The sequence below is a fragment of the Acomys minous genome (assembly GCF_964271855.1).
Source record: "Acomys minous genome assembly, chromosome: 18".
Taxonomy (NCBI): domain Eukaryota; kingdom Metazoa; phylum Chordata; class Mammalia; order Rodentia; family Muridae; genus Acomys; species Acomys minous.
Window position 1 is genome coordinate 24,081,775 of NC_140501.1, and position 18,205 is coordinate 24,099,979.

Here is an 18,205-nt window from a genome sequence, read left to right on the forward strand (position 1 = left end):
AAACTAATCAAAGCCAGTCAGAAACTTTAAAATTATGTTGACTTGTATAGTTTTAAGATCCAGAAATAAGGAAAAGTATAAAGAAATATAAGCTGGCACTCAAATAACATATTTCACTCAGTGATTAAAGGGAACAAACAGTTTGTGTTAGATGATGTAAATTTGTTTATCCTTCCCTTTATCAAACATTGTTTTCTCACAAATCAATATTTTAAAATAGCACAAATGAAAGAAAGAAAAATTAATACAAATTTTGTACAAAAGCCATTTATAAATCAGTGTCTGAGTTTACTTTCACCTATAGCTATTGAGTGATTGGAAATACAAAGCTATTTTCTCTAATCCAGTTAAGTTTTATTTGTAAAACATAAACAAAATGAAATAAAGAAGGAAGTTTGGGAAATGACAAAAGTTATTTTCAGTCCTAGTTAAGTAACAAGCATGAGTTTGTAGGAAATAATCACTTGCTAACAAAAAGCTAAAAAGTGTAGTTTAAATTAAAAAAAAAAGGATATCACTTGTTGTCAATGAGCTGTCTATAGTACTTAAGAGAAAATATCTCAATAAGAGGAAATGAGGTCAGTATTTACTATATTAGCAGAATATGTGTGTCAATCTGTGCAAGTGAAGTTTCTTGCATTGCTTTGGAAAGGCAGGACATATTATACATTTTTATACTTGTTCACTTAAACATCCTTAGTTTCCAAGGCATTTTAAGAATTTGAATGAGAAAACAAAAAAAAAATCTGTGCTTTCAAGAAAATTGAGAGGGAGGTCATAAGAATGCTTTGAAGAGCTATACTTGGCTACTTTAATATTATTTTCTACATACATTCCAATAACTTTGTTTATTTGGTGAAACCATGTTTTAATAAAAAATGGTAGCACTTAAAATTTGCTTCACAAAATTTGTGTTAAACAAAGGTATTTTCTTATTGTTTCCAATTTTCATTAACTTTTTAGTAAGTAAACCAAGTAATGAGTTTCTTCATACACAAGAACATATCGGCACCCCACATTCTGGCCTTACCTCCACATTTTCATCCGACCAGTGGTCCACCATTTCTTCCTTCCCAGATAGTGAGTCCAAGGCCAGCTTGAGCTACCTGAGAATGAAGTTTCAACCAAATGTTTTTCTAGTTTTGCTTCTTTTGTTGGGATAAAGTGCCTTAGAGAGCAAGGGTTTTTCACAGCCCTTCACTGCAGAGAGGTCACAGTGGCACCAGCTTGAGACAGCTGGTTACGATGGATGCAGCCATAGTTAAAAATCAGAGAGGAAGGGGCTACAGTTCATCTTTAGTGGTGGCTGCCCTTTCAGAGGACCAGAGCTCGGTCTTCAGCACCACATGGAGGCAACGGGCATGCACATGGACCACTGACATGCATGCTGGCAAAACATCATACACATTTTTTATACGAAACAGTGTGCAGAGAATGAGAGACCTTGGAGCACTCGATCCTAAAAGGGATGACTTCATGGAACACCTTCCCTCTGGGCTGAGGGATCTAAGCAGAAGAGGAGGGAGGCAGAAAGATTTTAAGAGGCGGCTGGAATGGATGGCTCCGGGAAAGCAATGTCTTTCAGCATCAACTGGACTGAAGCACAAATGAACTCACAGGAATTGTGGCAGCAAGTAAATAACCTTCATAAGGTCAATCCAGAGAGAACCCTAGTGCTGAGAGTGGGAAGTGGAACCAGAATTCCATCCCTAACCCAGAAGCTAACTGAAGAAGAAGAAGAAGAAGAAGAAGAAGAAGAAGAAGAAGAAGAAGAAGAAGAAGAAGAAGAAGAAGAAGAAGAAGAAATAGTCTTCTCCAATGAAGTCTCACTGGGTATGTTAATCAGTCTTCAAGATAGACCCCATGCCCAGTAGTTGAAGCCGAAAGTATTTTTGAACATCCTATGTTCATTGCAGCTTTATTCCTAATAGGCCGACTGGGAACAACGTGGATGCTCCTCAACCTAAGGATGGATATAGAAACTGTGGTACTTTACACAATGGGATACTACTCAACTATTAAAAAACAACAACAACAACAAAAAAAAAACAAAAAAACAAATGAATCATGAAATCTGCAGGCAAATGGAGGGAACTAGATAAGATCATCCTGAGTAAGATAACTCAGTCTCAGAAGGACACCCATACTACATAGTCACTTAGAAGTGGCCATTAGCCGTGTAATACAGGATACCCTTACTACAATCCACAGACCTAAAGAAGCTAAGTAACAAAGAAGACCCTAGCTTGAGCCACATGAGATATGGAATTTCAGAAAAATGCTGTTCTGGTTTTGTTTTTTTGGTTTTGTTTTTTTTTACTATGAGAAAATACCCTAAGGAGAAAGGATTTAATTGTGTCCACAGTTCCAGGTTATGGTTACGGCTCATCTCTTCAGGCAGGGACAGGAAACAGGATGAGATGGGAACAGGAGCGATCACATGTGGGGAGGACTGAGGGAGAGAGTACTGGGAGAGACACCTGGAATGGTGGGGTGTCTCCGGCACATGCTAGAAAACTCCCAGGAGTCTCTGAGGGTGGCCCTAGCTAAGATTCATAGCAATTGAGGCACGTGGAGCCTGGACTTGCCATCTCCTTGAACCATGCAAGACTTCCAGTGGAACAGTTGTGACACCAATCTGACCACAAAACCTTACACCCACAATTTGTTCTGCCTACAAGAAATGCAGGGGTAAAAGATAGAGCAGAAATTGGGGGAATAGCCAACCAATGAGTGGCCCGGCTTGAGACCCACACCATGGAAGGGAGCCCACCCTGACACTATTAATGATATTCTGCTATACTTCCAGATAGGAGTCTAGCAAACCTGTCATCAGAGAGTTCACCCAGCAACTGATGGAAACTGAATGGTTGGCCTCCAGGAGGCTCATATATTTGAATGCTTTGTCTGCAGTTGGTAGAATTGTTTGGACTGGATTTGAAGGTGTGGCCTTGTTGGGGAAGTTTTATCCTTGTTAGGGGAGGTGTGTCACTGGGGGTTGTGTTTGATGTGTCAAAAACCAACACCATTTTTAGTCTCCTCATGTGTTTTACTGAGAATTTATATGTCTCAACACATGTATGTATGTATGTATATCCAAGAATAATATTTGTACATGTATTGTACATAATATATTAAATATACTAAATATGTCAAATGTATTAAATATGAAATTTATTAATATATAAAATCTATATATTGACATATTAAACATTAATATTTAATACATATTAAATAAATGCATATTTTTTATGTGTTCACTGGCAGCCAGGCATGATTGTGCATACCTTTCATCCCAGTATTCAAAAGGCAGAGACAAGTACATCTCTATGATTTAGAACCCAGCCTTGTCTACATAGTGAGTTCCAGGCTAGCTAAGGCATAGCAAGACCTTATCTCTGGGTCCAGAAAAACAAAACCAAAGCAAAAATAAACATATCAATATCAACTAACTGGTAGGAAATAAGATGTGTTTTATAACTGAGAATGCCAGTGACAGAAGTGGAATATTGAGCCTGATTTAAATATTTAAGTGTTTAAACTTCACCTGCTGTTTTGTTTTTCATTCTTTCCATTTCCTGCAGGACAAAGGTTGGGGAAAGTGCTGTGCTTACACTAACCAAGGACAATACAAGTAGTAAACATTTAATCCCTAATCCTATCTAGCCAATGGACAGGACATTCTCCACAGTTATGTGGAGAGCAGGGACTGACTCTGACATGAACTCTGGTGCCCCATATTTGACCACCTCCCCTTGGTGGGGAGGCCTGATGGCACTCAGAGAAAGAATAAGCAGGCTACCAAGATGAGACTTGATAGCCTATGACCATGTAGTGGGGGAGGAGGTCCCCCTCAGTCTTAGACCTGGGGGAGGGGAATAGGGTGAAAGCAGGAGGGAGGGAGGAACGGCAGGATACAAGTGATAGAATAACAATTGAGTTTTGATCTGAATAAATTAATTAAATAAAAATAAAAAAATTAAAAATTCCAGGTAACAGCGGAGCAGAGGGCCAAGAAACAGAGAGTCCACAGGGGTGATGGGACTGGGCTTTCTAAAGGCAGTCAACTCTCAACTCAGGAGGCAATGGCAAAATCAGAACTGAGGAGGCAGCTGATGATCCGGGGCATGAACAGTAGGCATGGGTATTACTTACCCACAAGAAGCTAGCCAGTTAGTAAATATACTGAGATTGCTGGAAGTTAGTTTTCTCACTATCAGAGAAACAGAAAGAAAATAAATTATTTACAAAGAATATAATTGCTGTTGTATTAGAGACAGAAATAAATTCACATGTATGGTGTCCCAGTAGTTCAATAAGTCACTTGGTAAATAGTAAGTGGATATTATTAGAAACAATACATAAATAGATGTATGTGTTATAAATAAATGTATTTATTATATATACATATTTTTTACTGTTTACTTACAAAGACAAAAATCATAAGACATATAGTACAAATACTACATCTTGTGTCTTCATTTTGCTGACTGCATAGATTCTTTCATATTAACTAGTCTCCTTAGAGATACTGCTGATCCCAGAACTGAGGCCTAGGAAGCACAAGATGGCCCTCAACCTTTTCCTGAAATCTGGGAATCTCCCAATGAATGAAGAATAGTATTGAAGTGGCAATTTTGAGCCGGTTTCAATATGAAGTAATGATGAAGGACTAGAAGTAAGAAGCAATTGAAGAAGAAGGTAAACTGACCTTCAGGAGAGCAGCTTGGAAATATAGAAGATATAGTAGAAAGAGTAAATGCCTCTTGGTCATCATTGCAGTGTTAAGGGGGAGCTCAAAAAAACTGACTGATTAACAGGCAAAGGGAAGAAATTTAAACTCTAAAGGCACTAAAATATAATTAAAAAATATCAAGAAAATCACAATAGTAGATGCTATAGAGAAATGAAATAAGTAATTGAACCAAATAACCTGTTAAGCCATGAAGAATATACAACTCTACTTCAAATAAATGAAATCCCCTGCTGTTCAAAAAGGACACCCTAAAATTCAGATACACTAATATGATAAAAAAGAAATAAAGAGTAAAAAGCCTAAAAAGATACATAATAAAACGTAGGATGTCAAGGATGTTTCCAAAAATAGTTGAGAGAAAATAAACTTAACATTTTAATACTTAGTGATAGCAAAAACTAGAGTGTCTAAAAGATGATAAACACTTCAGTTCTCCAGAAAGACATAAGAATTCTAACTCTGTGTCGCCTAAAAATATAACCTCAAATTATTTAAAGCAAGAGCTGACAGAAGTATAAGAAGTGCTACACTAATCTGCATACCAGGAGATTTAAGCACAGCTCTCTCAATAATGATAAATCACCTAGTCAAAAGTTAGTGAGATTCTGAATGCTTTGTACCATAAAAGCTAACAAGGTTATCTAACAGAAGCCCACAGAGCACAGAAACTAACCACACTCACAGCTGGAGGGATGCTTTCGCTTTCAGCAGCCAAGGGGCACTTAAGTTGATATTTTAACACACCGCCAAGGAGACCATAGTTCTAGTAATACTGCCATTTTGATCTAAGTCTTTATTGTGAGAGATCCCTGTGTAGCATACGATATTTATTAATATCTCTGGTCTCCGCTTTTGAGGCTCCAGGAGAAGTACCCTTTCCCCTCCTGGCTCTCCATCTTGAAGTGTAGAAGGCTTAAGTCAGTACATAAAACAAAATCGTAAAACCTGGGTAATAACAGGTTCTTATGGCACAGACATTTCTTGTGCAAGACTCAAAAAGACATATGAGTCTCAAAAAACTAAGAATGAATACATTAAAATTAAGAACTTCTATTGACCAAAACTTATCATGAAAAATATGAAATCATAAGCCACCTAGCTGGGGAAACATATTTCCTAGCTGCTAAGACATTATATGGAATATACACACTTTGCCAAGCGTGGTGGTGTATGTCTTTAATTCTGGAAGCTGGAAGGCTCAGGCAGAGGACGGTGAATTTGAGACCAGCTGGACAGTACAACAAAACCTGAGTTGTTTCTTAAATTGATACATGAAAATGAGAAGCATAAATGATAAAGGCTTTCCTAGGCAAAATATTAAAACAGACAAGAAACAGATGACAATATTCTCAAACGTAGAAATAAAAATATAAATTAAAACAGTGGTTGGGTTCCAGCTCATAACAGCTTACTTTCCAAATATTTTAAAGAGTTATAATAGCAAATGTTGGGAAGGATGTGAAGCAATTGTTTCAACTTAAGTTCATGTAATAATTTGAAAAGTAATTTGTTCTGACCCAGTAAAATTCATGTGTAGATGTATCCTCACTTTAGGACCACTCCTAGGTATATGCTTTAGTGCATTAATATGTTCAGGATGCTGTAAGAAGATATTGTGGATCTGGTCCATTAAACCACACAAAAAGTTATTTCTCACTCTTCTAACACATGAGAAGTCTAAGACCAAAGTACCTGATAATTGGGTTTCTGGTAAGAGTGCCCACTCTGCCTATACATGGCCTTCTTTGTTCTTCTGTTATCTTTCCTTGGAGTATACGCACAAAAGCAAAGAGAGGAAAGAATAGCAAGAGAGGAAAATTAAAGTGGAGAATAGATGGGTGGAAGGTAAGTGGAAGGGATTTGGGAGGGGAAGGGGAAGAGAACAGGAGAGACCTTAAGACCTCGTCCTTTCAATTTCCTTTAATCTTAACTAAGTACTAAGACCCCTTACTTTAAATACAGTCACACTGGAGGTTTGAATTTCAATTTGCGAATTTGGATTTAATTTACAAATTAAGTTTATAACACCTAAAGAACATTTTGCTTATGGCCACTAGTTCATTATTTTATGTGACCAGTGTTACGCACCACCAGGACATAGCTTGGTGAAAACTCAACCCAATTATGATCTCAATTTCCTAATTAGCAGGTTATATAAAGCATTGTAGAACACAGAACCTATGTGAGCTGATCCAGGGCAGAGGAGTCATTCTAGGCTTCTGACAAAAATACAGTGGGCAAGTGTCTGCCTGACACATGCAAGGTCCTTGGTTCACTCTTCTACACCAGAAAAACAAAACAAAGGCTGAGCTAAGTGAAATGGTGATTTGACGTCTTTAAGTTCTGAGCTGCATTTTTACACAAGCTGAGATAGTATAATCCCTCTTAATTTATACATGCTTCAGATTTATCCAAATTGAGTCAGATGAAAAGAAATGCTTGTTGTATGTATACTTACCCCTTTTCACTATTTCTGAAGATGAAAAACAAAGACTAATGAAAAAGTTAAATTAATAAGCTAAGAATAGGTATTTGTGACAATAACTTCAAAGTAGAAGAATAAATACACAAGGAAAAGCATTGACTTGGGTTATCACAATAGCTCTTAACAAAAAGGTAGATTATATTTGAATAGGAGGCCTGAAAGACAGCTTAGTGGTTAAGTGGAGCAGCCAACTGAGATACTGTCAACAGTCACACAAGATATGATATGGTAATAACTTGACGACCTTAAATTCTCTCCTCCAATAAGAGAGTCACTAGAGGATACCAATTTGAAGATGTGGGCTTAACAGCTGAAGTTTTCGAGTTGTCTCTGAAAAGGCCTGGGAGGTGGCTCAGTTAGAAAGCTTGCTGCACACGTATAAGGGCCAGACTTTGACTCTCTATAAATAAGTGCATATGGGATGGGATGGTCTCCCACTGGTAACCCAAGAGCTCCAAAGGTAGGAGCATGTGACTCCTGGAACAAACTGGCTAGTTCAGGTGGGTCTATTGGAAAGTTCCGGGTTGAACTGAGAAAACCTGTCCCAATGAATAAGGCGGGGAGTGATAAAATACTCCCGACACCAACCTCAGCCGCCCCCCCCGCCCCATTGCAAGCATGTGTGTGAAGACTCGCATACATATACATGTCTGTAAACATGCACATCACAAATACCCAAACACATGATGGAAAGTTTACCACAGAGTAGAACTGTCAATGAGAAAAGAATGAGCTGGACACCAATAAAATGAAGAAAAAAACGGTCTTTAATGGCTTTCCACTGACATTGAAGCACGTACGCTTTAATTTACTAATCTAGGTGCAGTATGAATCTGAGAGAGCTGGGCCTAAAACACTGAGGCAGATTAAAGTCTCATGCAGCAGCTAACTTTTTTTCAGAGTATCAGACAATTTGAACTCTGAGGGTTAAGAAGAGTCACCTGAGTACAATCTTAGGGAGAAGCCACATGTTTTTCCAGAGTCATATGAATCCTGGCAGCTGAAGTAAACTCACTCTCATCTGCTTCACCTGGGAGGGACACAAAAACACACCCCAAGAACAATTTTGTGTTTTGAAGAAGAAACTGCTTTCACAAGACTCTTGCATTATTTTTGAGGGGAGTTTTCTCACAAGCACTCAGGATTCTCACAGGACTCTTTTCTTGGATGGTGTTCCGGATACTTTCGTTTTCTGTGTAGTAGATATCTGGGGATTTGTCTCTCTCCATTTGTCATTGCTTTTCCCTTCTGAAACATTTCTGAGCCATAGATGCTAGTAGATGTTACTACTAGTAGATCTATCCCCCAAAACTTTCTCTGCCCTGCTGGCCTTGGAATTAAAGCTTTGAGATTCCAAATTAAGCTGAACCGATCCAAAAGCCCCCAAATCATTATTATTAACATTATTAGAGAACTGTTATTCTAAATTCCACATAGTAGCTCATTTAGCCATCATAAGAATGCAGCAAAGTAGATGTACCTATTTTATATTTTCATAGTAAATAAGTTAAAGTAGAAAAAGAGAGCCTTGATCTGCACACCATCATCCTACACATTTACCCTCAGCACTTGATAATTCCCTTTGTACAGTCTCTTCACTTACAAACATACATTTATGTCAAGGGAGCCCAAGAAATGTCTTTCCTGGACTCCCAACTTGAGTATCAAGGAGCTAGCACTCAGTCTATTTCTGTAGCTGGAGTTAAAGGAACTGAGCATGACTGCTGACTGATGCATGAATCTTCTACGTGGAATCCAGACAGAAACAGAAGACACCTTGAGAAGCGTGTCTTCTGAGCTCAGAGATGATTTGATGGGGTGTGTGAGTCTCTGCTCTCAGTCACCCCTGAGACTAACTGGAGCCCTAACCTTCCATTAAAGTGATGATGTGAGCTTATTCAGGCCCCTTTCAGGATAAACTAGCTTAAAGTTTAAAGCTTGCAGGTAGGAGTCACGAGTAATTAAGGATAGTAATCGGTATCACTGTGGGAGAGTATTTAGCAATGCCCGGGCATCCAGTAGGGTAGCAGATTGCTGAGTTAGTAGTGGCTGGGGATTCAGAAGGCAGATCTTTTAGAAAGGCAGGGTCACAAATACTTTGAATATATGAATGGGAGATATATGAAAAAAAAATCAGTGAATTTAGAAGGGAGACTTTCACTGTGGACAAGACACAGAATCTAATGTAGATGAGCAAAGGTTTTAACTTCCCAATACCACAACCACCACCATCACCTGCCTCTGTACCTTTCTCTCTGTCTCTATCTCTGTATTTCTCTTTCCCTGTTTCTATCTCTGTCCATGTCTCTGTCTCTGTGTGTGAGAGAGACAGAGACAGAGACAGACAGACATACTGACACACAGACAGAGAGGGAGGGAGGGAGGAAGAGAGGGAGGGACAGAGGGAGGGAAGGAGAGAGGGAGGGAAGGAGGGAGGGGGGAGGAAGGGAGGGACGGAGGGAAGGAGGGAGGGAGGGAGGGAGGGAGGGAGGGAGGGAGGGAGGGAGATAGAGAGGAGTTGTGGAAGGTGGGTCAGCAGGTCAGCAGTTAAAGCATTTATACACATAGTATGTTGGTTCTGAAATTTGGATGCCCTGAACCCAATAAATGCTGCATGGACAATGTGGTCTGTTTGTAATCTCAGTGCTCAGAAGTCAGACATAGTGTATCTCCAGAGAAAGCTGACTAGCCACACTAGCCAGATCAGTACTCCGGCACCGAGAAATTGTATCTTGGGGAACAAAGTGGCTATTGACAAAGAGTCCCCAAGTCAAGTTTAATTCATTTTGTTCAGACAGACAGACAGACAGACAGACAGACACACACACACACACACACACACACACACACACACACACGCACGGCGAGAGGTGGGGGAAAGAGAGAGGCAGAAACAGAGACAGAGACAGAGATGGAGAGAGATATAGAGAAATACACACACACACACACACACACACACACACACACACACACACACACACACGAATGTAAAAGAAAAGGGAATCATTACCTTTTTTACGTACTGCAAGGACTAAATGAAATAATCCACACAAAGTTTTTAACAGTGCCTGTGCAAATAGTGTTCACTCTGTAGAGTTGAGATATGAACCTGGTACTGGTACCATACAGACACAGATCTACAGACAAAGGGATGCTTGAGCTGATAGTTTGTACAAATTCAGTTATACACTAGAAAGTAGCACCTGTTCCCCTCTCCTCCTGTCCCATACCTTCTTGAATATCCCGTAACCTCCAATACAGACAGGACCAGACCCTCACATAATCATTCCATTGAGGCTCACGTAATAGTCTTAAAAATAAACATAAATGTATTGGTGGTGAACATAACCTACAGAGCCAATACAGACCAAAGTCGAATCTGAGACCCCACTAACCGTTCTACGGTATTTTAAGTTCGTCTTTGCAAACAAAAGGCCTAATTATTAGAACATGAATATATAAACAATTATTTCAACCTTAATGAAAATTTTCCTGCTTGGATTTGAGGTTTGTGTTTTTTCAGTGAGTGATGAAGAAACTTCCAGATGGAGAGGTTTAATTTGTGAGATTTTTTTCCCCTAGTCTATTCACATTGGCTTTAACTTCCGTTTTAAATTACAGAGAGAGAATCCCCAAATTTTCGAATAGCCCCAAGAGATCTGATGAAATAGCTAATCTCCTTCCACGAGAATGCTAACAAAAGCAATTTCTTACCAAGCTATATACTACCTATTGGGACTGATAATGAATCCACATTATGGTAACCTTTGAAGGCAGGAAGAAGAAGACCTTTTTGGGAGGTACATTTATTACACGGTGGGCATCTCTCAGTGTGTGGACGCTGTTTTGTATAGATACAGCCTTTATTTAGCTGTGCCAGGACTTCCTGTCTTTCTGTTTCTCACAACATCTCTGAACTTACAAAATCCATCCCATAACACTCCAGCAGTTATAGTCAGTAAATACCAAACATGAACATGCTGAACAGCTTTCTCAGTGTTCTATGTTGCTTTCTTTGGAAAGGCACTGAGTTGCATAGCTGATTTTAGACTTGCTGCTGATTTCCTGTTACAGTTTGTAGAATTGGTATTTGTGTTCTTACGGAGTTCTGTGATTATTTACCTATTTGGACACCGAAAGGGAGGGGGACACTTGCCAGATGTCACCTAAATATAAAATAGCAGCACTTACTGGCAGTCTCCTACAGAGGGCACCTTCACCTTATTGGAAACCCGTGTGAAAGAGAACCTCAGTGGGTACCAGAGAAAGGACCATTAAAGGCAGCAGCAGTCCTGCTTGTTTTCAGGAACCAGTTTTCTCCACGGTGTCTTTGTTACCTTATCTTTAATGAAAAAGAGCTGGCACCCTCTGTCCAATCATTGCTAGATACAGGATACTAACACGATCTTATTATTATGTTCAGCTTGCTTGTGGGTGAGCTGGAGACAGCTGTTCCTATTGCCTAAGAGGCAACAGATCAATGAAAGAGAAGGGAAGGGCAAGTTTTGAGCTGCCTTTTTTTCAACAATGTTCTTATACAGCCGAGGATATTTTTAAAGCATTGTATTGGAAAACAAAGGCAGGTGATAAAGTACAGTGTTGACATAGCCAGTTTTTTTTTCTTTTTTCTTTTTTCTTTTCTGTGTCGTTAAGGATAGTAAGTGCTTTTGGACAGAGTTACTTACATAGGAACAATGATTTATTTTTTCTTTTAGACACCAAAAATACAGCCACTTTATGCTCATTCTACATGAATGGTAAAGAATTATGAAAAGTGGCATGTGAGCTAGTGTACATACGTAAAACAAAACAAAACAAAACAAATCTTGAGGCCGTTTGTGTACAGCTGAATCAGTAAGTGGAATTTTGGTATCTTATCTTAGATCATACCGCTAAAATAAGACATCTTGTTGTGAAAACAAGAGCACCATATCGTAGAAAATAATGCCTTAAAATCATTATCACAAAGTAAGCACTGTATATATCAAGAGGGCTTTAAATACAGCATTAATTTCATGTTGATTTTGGAATCTTTGCATTTTTGTGATGGCTAGTCATAGCACCTGTAAGTCCAATATGAAGAAACAAGTTTTAGTATATTTGCTTTAACAGTTCCAAATTAGGCAGCTTTTTAGAAATCAACAAGTGCTGAGATTTTTTTTTAAAGGAAACTATTTGGATAATAAAATCAAAATAGTAATATTATTATTCTTGGGTATCAAGACAATAAAAAAGAGAAGACCTATTTTCCCTTTGTATTTTCAAATGAAATGCTATCTGCTTGTTTCTGAGAGATAACACCTAATACATATTATATTTCCAATGAAGATTATCAATTGTGTATTATTAATTCTATATTTTCAATTTTGTTCTCAGAATTAATTAAACTTACTGTTGCTACTAATGGGTTAGAGTATGTGTTTGTTCTATACTTGAGCAGATAAACACTACAAATAAGTAAGTATAAATGCATTTTAGTTACCACAATCAGTTTGTTCCTAAGCCCTTATTATTAAAAAGTGTTGTATTAGGCAAATACCTAGGATTTCTTTCCAGCAGCTGCTGGAAAGTTGGTTTCTTCTTTCGTCCTTAGTTTAGCTAGCTTGTCTATCGGTTCACTCACATGCAAACAAAACCGAGACCTCCCTATTAACAACAGGGTGAAGTTTGCCCTAATGCTGTAAGCAGATATATTTCAAAATCAGTTAAATTAGCTTCTTGCAGAAAAGAGATCCCTTTTCTTGCTCAGCTGAGTTTCCCAGGAGAGAGCACCTAGAAAGGCTCCAGTCCACCTGCCCAGGACTTCCTGCCTCCTTGTTGACATTCTTTGGTGTTCTGTGGCTTCTTGCACTTTGTTGCATTCCAAAGCTCAAGACTTTGAAGATACAGGCCATTCAAGCCTCCCTTGCTGTGCAACTTCCCTCTAAACAGGGGAGCTTGAATGGGAAACCCCAGCAATTCAGACCCTTTAACTGGAGTAGCTGGAGGGCGTGGCCTTGCTCTGTTAGCATAGCCGCCAGGGATCCCTGAGTCACCTGTGGCCTGAGAAGTAGAAAGTCATCGAGAAAGAGCCTTGATAACTCCCCAAGGAAAAGCAGATTAAGGCTAGGGAGAGACGACAGAAAAGCTAAGTGTGCACTGCCCCTTTAAGGGCCAAGTCTACAGAGCAGGTCAATAGCTAACTTATATGGGGTTGTGGTTGTTGTTGTTGTTGGTGGGATGTTGCTATATCCTAACCAAAAGAAGCCAGGTTTCAAAAACACTATGGATTTTACCATCACACTTTTATTAAATATTTTCAAGATCTCAGAAAATGTCTTTTGGGGCAGGAATGAGCATCCCTCCTCTTGTTGTTGGGTTGCATCTCAAGAGTGCTTACCTATATGCAGGCACTGGGGGCCCAGGGAGGCTTGAAAGACACAGGAAACTAGTAATGTAGATCAAACTATGAGGTCTTTTAGTTTTCTATTATCTTTAACTGTAAAATGAAAAATAAAAACTATTTTAGCCCTGTCTCCTAAAAAAATGAAGAAGATATTTGGGCGGGAGGTAATGATCAGTGATTATTTCACTTTAACACCAATCCTGAGCTTACAACTCACCTATAAGTGACAAGGGGACATTCTCCTACATTCCTACTTGACAGTCTCTTCTTTCAGAAGCCTGGGGGGGGGGCCTGTATGGAGATGGCTCTGCTGCACACACAGTGAGAGGTTGTCGACAGAGCCCTTTTGAGAATATTTCAGAGATTTCCCCTAATCACGAAGGCAAAGGTTGGCGGGCCACTTGTGGTCATTGTGGGAAGAACAGCAAGGTGCTTACAATCCTCTAGTTGGATAAAGTTCCGTGCTACCCTCATGCAGACTCTGTCCTGCTCCAGCAAAGCTACAAGGCTACTACATGGGAAAGAACGATCAGGATGAATTCCTTTTACCCTTGGCATCTTCAGCAAACCATGCTGCGTAGCATGTAAAGCTGAATGCACTTTGCGTAACAGACTGCTGTGCACATTAAAGTGAGAGTGACTTTAAAATGGAAAGTTTACAAACCTTTGCACATACGCTTTGCGTGCTCCTATTTGGAATGTAAGGTAGCACCCACAAATCTCCCTGCACTCATCAACTCTTCTAAATCTACCCATACTCTTCTGCTTTCAGTCTTCTTGAAGTTTCTGGAGCATCTCTTCTAATGAGTACGAAAAGGCGACCCTTTCTGCATGGATGCCAGAAAGCCTTGCTTACTGGCCTGAGACTCTAATTTTCAGATATTAGATACCCAACTTTGTAGTATCTCCACATTTTTGCTTCAATATTTTTTTTTTCCAAAGTTGCTGTAGATGACAAGAGAAGAGGGCAGCACATCTAAGCATCCATTTCTGGCATATCTGATCTGAATGAGACCATGGAAGACCTGAAGAGTGAACGGGCAGATGGTGTCAATTAATGGCGAAGGGAATGAGTGACATCACATTTAAAAAAAAAAAAGGCTGTTGTAATTACACAGGTGACATTTATTGAGCAAAATGCATACTAGATACTCAGCAATGAGTAAAATTTGCTACAGCCACCTGAAGAAAAACATATCAGTAAGTCTTAAAACATAAGATAATCTTTTTTTTTTTTTTTACTGCCAGAATACAAGTTAAAAATCATTATAACGCATAGAGATGAAGCAACAGATGTGGGATTGGTTGGCTAGAAGGTGCTAGCCTGTAAGTCTGGTGACCTGAGTTCAATCCCCAGACTTCATGTAAGGAGAGAACCAATTCTATTAAGTGAGCAAAGATTCTAGGATATGCCCAATTTTGAACCAATCAGGAAATGATGAGTCTGAGTTACATGGTAAATGTTCATTTTAGAAAGAAGGATGAAATGTAGCTTAAAACTTAAAATAGTTGGAGCATATGAAGGAACAGTGCCCATATGACAGAGAGGGGGGCCTCTGGTGTAAGCAGGTCCATCCTTGAAGCAAGGATCTGAGAAGGTGTCCATTCATACGCTGACCGTGTCCCATATCCCTCCTATGAAAACTGGAGGGTGAGAAGTTGATCTGAGAAAAAAAAATCTGTTCACAGAGTCTGGCAAAAGCATTAGTAGCAAGTTGCACTGCTATTTTTAAAGCAATTAATGTCTAAGTTTAAAGTGGCCAAATGAATTCAGAGAGCCATTGTGCCCATTTGTTTCCATTGCATTGTTTCAGAGTACACCCTCTGTTTCAAGATTTAATCTTTGCCTAAGCATAGGACTGAGGCACATCACAGCAAATCTCCTCCCCTTTAAAAACCAGTACTTGCCAGCTCTGTTAAATCAAAGAAAAATTCTTTCTCCCCTCCCTAGTCTCGTAGCCCTCAGGATTCTAAGTGGTAATGATCAGTTCGTCTGAGAAAAGGGCATTTAGTGCTTTCTTTCCCAAGCTCTTAGTGCAGGGAAGGTGTCTCCTTCACAGTGATCTGCGCCTCCTTTTGTTTTCTAGCATTACTGAAACTGACCTGGCACGGATCACTGGGTGAACAGGCAATCTTAAACACTTCTCATATAAATTACTGGTTCCCTTCCAAGTACAACTGTGCACAGGGTAATACAACATTTTACAGCATTGAAGGCAAAGTCTCTTCCTTCCACTAGGCTCTACATCTTCCCTGTCTGTCAACTCCACCACTAGGAAATAAACAGAGAAAAAGACCAAGGAGGAAGTAAGCCTCAGGAGCAGAGATCCAACTTCCAATAGTGTGTCTTGAACAATTTGGAATCATGGATTCTCCTGATTAACTTCTTAAATTCCTGCCAAAGGTATTTTTGCCTTAAAAGCCACCATTAAAAATGAAGTTGTCAACATAATATGATCATATTTAGATGCCTTACCAAGGAAATACTTAAACATATACTGATGTCTGCAAAAATACAGACAATTTTATGTTTACATTTTGTGGTTCGGCTCTATTGGAGAGAAATGTCACACAGTGTTCCCACAAACAAGAGGTATGCTGTTGAAAAAGCACGCCCACACTCATTGGATACTAATGATGGCCACATTTCCAAACCAATGACTTTTTTTCCCCCATGAACTCTAATGGCAAGATGTGTTTTTACTGACAGCTAACTTGAATCGGGGCATGCGGTATTGTATTTCATCTTGTGACTCTGTAAACTCTGTAACTTTCTTTGAAGTTAAGCAGTGTCAATCTGTTTCCACGTCTGAATTAACTCTTAGAAGAACCTGACTGACCCAAGTAAACTCACTGAAACATACTCCCCCCCTCCCATAATTGATGTTCCAAATAAAAACCCTTTCTTAATAAAATGTGCTGGAAAACAAAGCTGCCTTGCCTCTTCACGAGTTGCATCATAATTAAATTTTATTTTATCCCATTGAGGCATGCTAGATGTTGAACAAAATATAATTTTAAGTAATTTGTTTGTATTCTTATCTGTAGGAGTTGGAAATTAACAACGTTGCTAGTTTGTGTTCACTGTTAAGCCTGGAGAGCAGAGAGATTGCTTTGCAAACATTACAGTTATTATGTCTGCAGTTGGTACTCTTTGTATAAATTATTGATCAGCCAGCTTATTTTTCTTTCTGCTTAATGGATATTATAGCATAGCCGTTTACAATGCTATAGTTAAGGTTGTGTCAGCACTTCCATTATAATAAACCCTCTGTTACAGGGGTTTATAACTTGTTGTAAAAATTTGCTCTGGGCTGAAACTTGACATACAAGATCAGGCTTCTAGAAGGTAGCAATTGTTGTCCTTTCAACTTTCAAAATTTTCTTTGTTACAAATCAACAGTTTATTCTTTTCTAGCAATCCTTGGAAGTTCTGTCTTCAAGTAAAAAAAGATTATGGCCTATCTGTAGGATGATGGCCCCTTCTTTGATTTCGTAAAGCAACAAAAAGGCTAAGATAATAAAGTAAAACAACCAAAATGCTAGTGAATCAAGAGATTAAGATTTTCTTAATTTCTTAGATTTTCTTCTATTGAGACAGAGGTGTACTATAATTTATGTCTCAATATTAAACATATCTTTGCACTCTAACAAATAAAATATTTTCTTTTCATACTATTTCTAGCTACTTATCTTTTAAGTCAGTTACACACTCTAATACGTATCTTGTTTGTTAAAAGAGAAGAGAGCCTAACAATTAGAAAACATGTATGAAAAGGTGCAATTAAAGGCCCAATATCTTGTGGAAAAGGTAGCATTTAAGTATCTGTCTGACTTGACTGTAGTCCAGCCTACCATTATTTTCAAGATGAGGGCCTGATTTAAGAGCTGAAGGAACTTCAGCTGAATTTACATTGTTGTGCTTCCTCCTATCGCTCACCTGTACAATGATCTCACTATGCTTGCTACGCTAAGGATTATTTGGCTGGGCAGCCTTTCACCCCACCCACAGATGGGATGGAGGATGCTTATTTGGACTTGGGTCCTTAGAGGGAAGTATAACCAGTCCATCACACAGAGTCCACTGTCTGCCCTAGGAAAGATGCAGTTTAGGGTCTGAGAAAAGTTCCACGATGTGTTATTGTGTTCCTCATTATCTATTCTTCTTGCCACTGCTACATCCTCCCTCACCTGGGTTTGGACATTTCTTATTATCTGCTGCATAACCAGCAAAGTATTTTCTGACACTTGTGACCTTTATTCCGAACAAGCAGAAAGGGCTTAAGAGGAGCGAGTGGGGGAGTGGGGGAGGGGATTGGTGTCCTCCAACTGAACCATTTGGCGTCATTCAAGAAACTTATGTTCTATCTCTCTGCTTCTCCCTGCCATGAAAAACAAACAAAAAAGCAAGCAAGCAAACAAAAAAAAAATCCATGAATGTTATTTGTATTCGTTTTTAACCACCTCATCACTAAGTACCAAAACTGGTATTCTAAGTCTGCCATGCTTCTATCAGGTATGTTTGCTTTCGGCTTCCCACCTTCTGTCCTCTGGGTGACTCATCAGCAAGCTCTCTGCT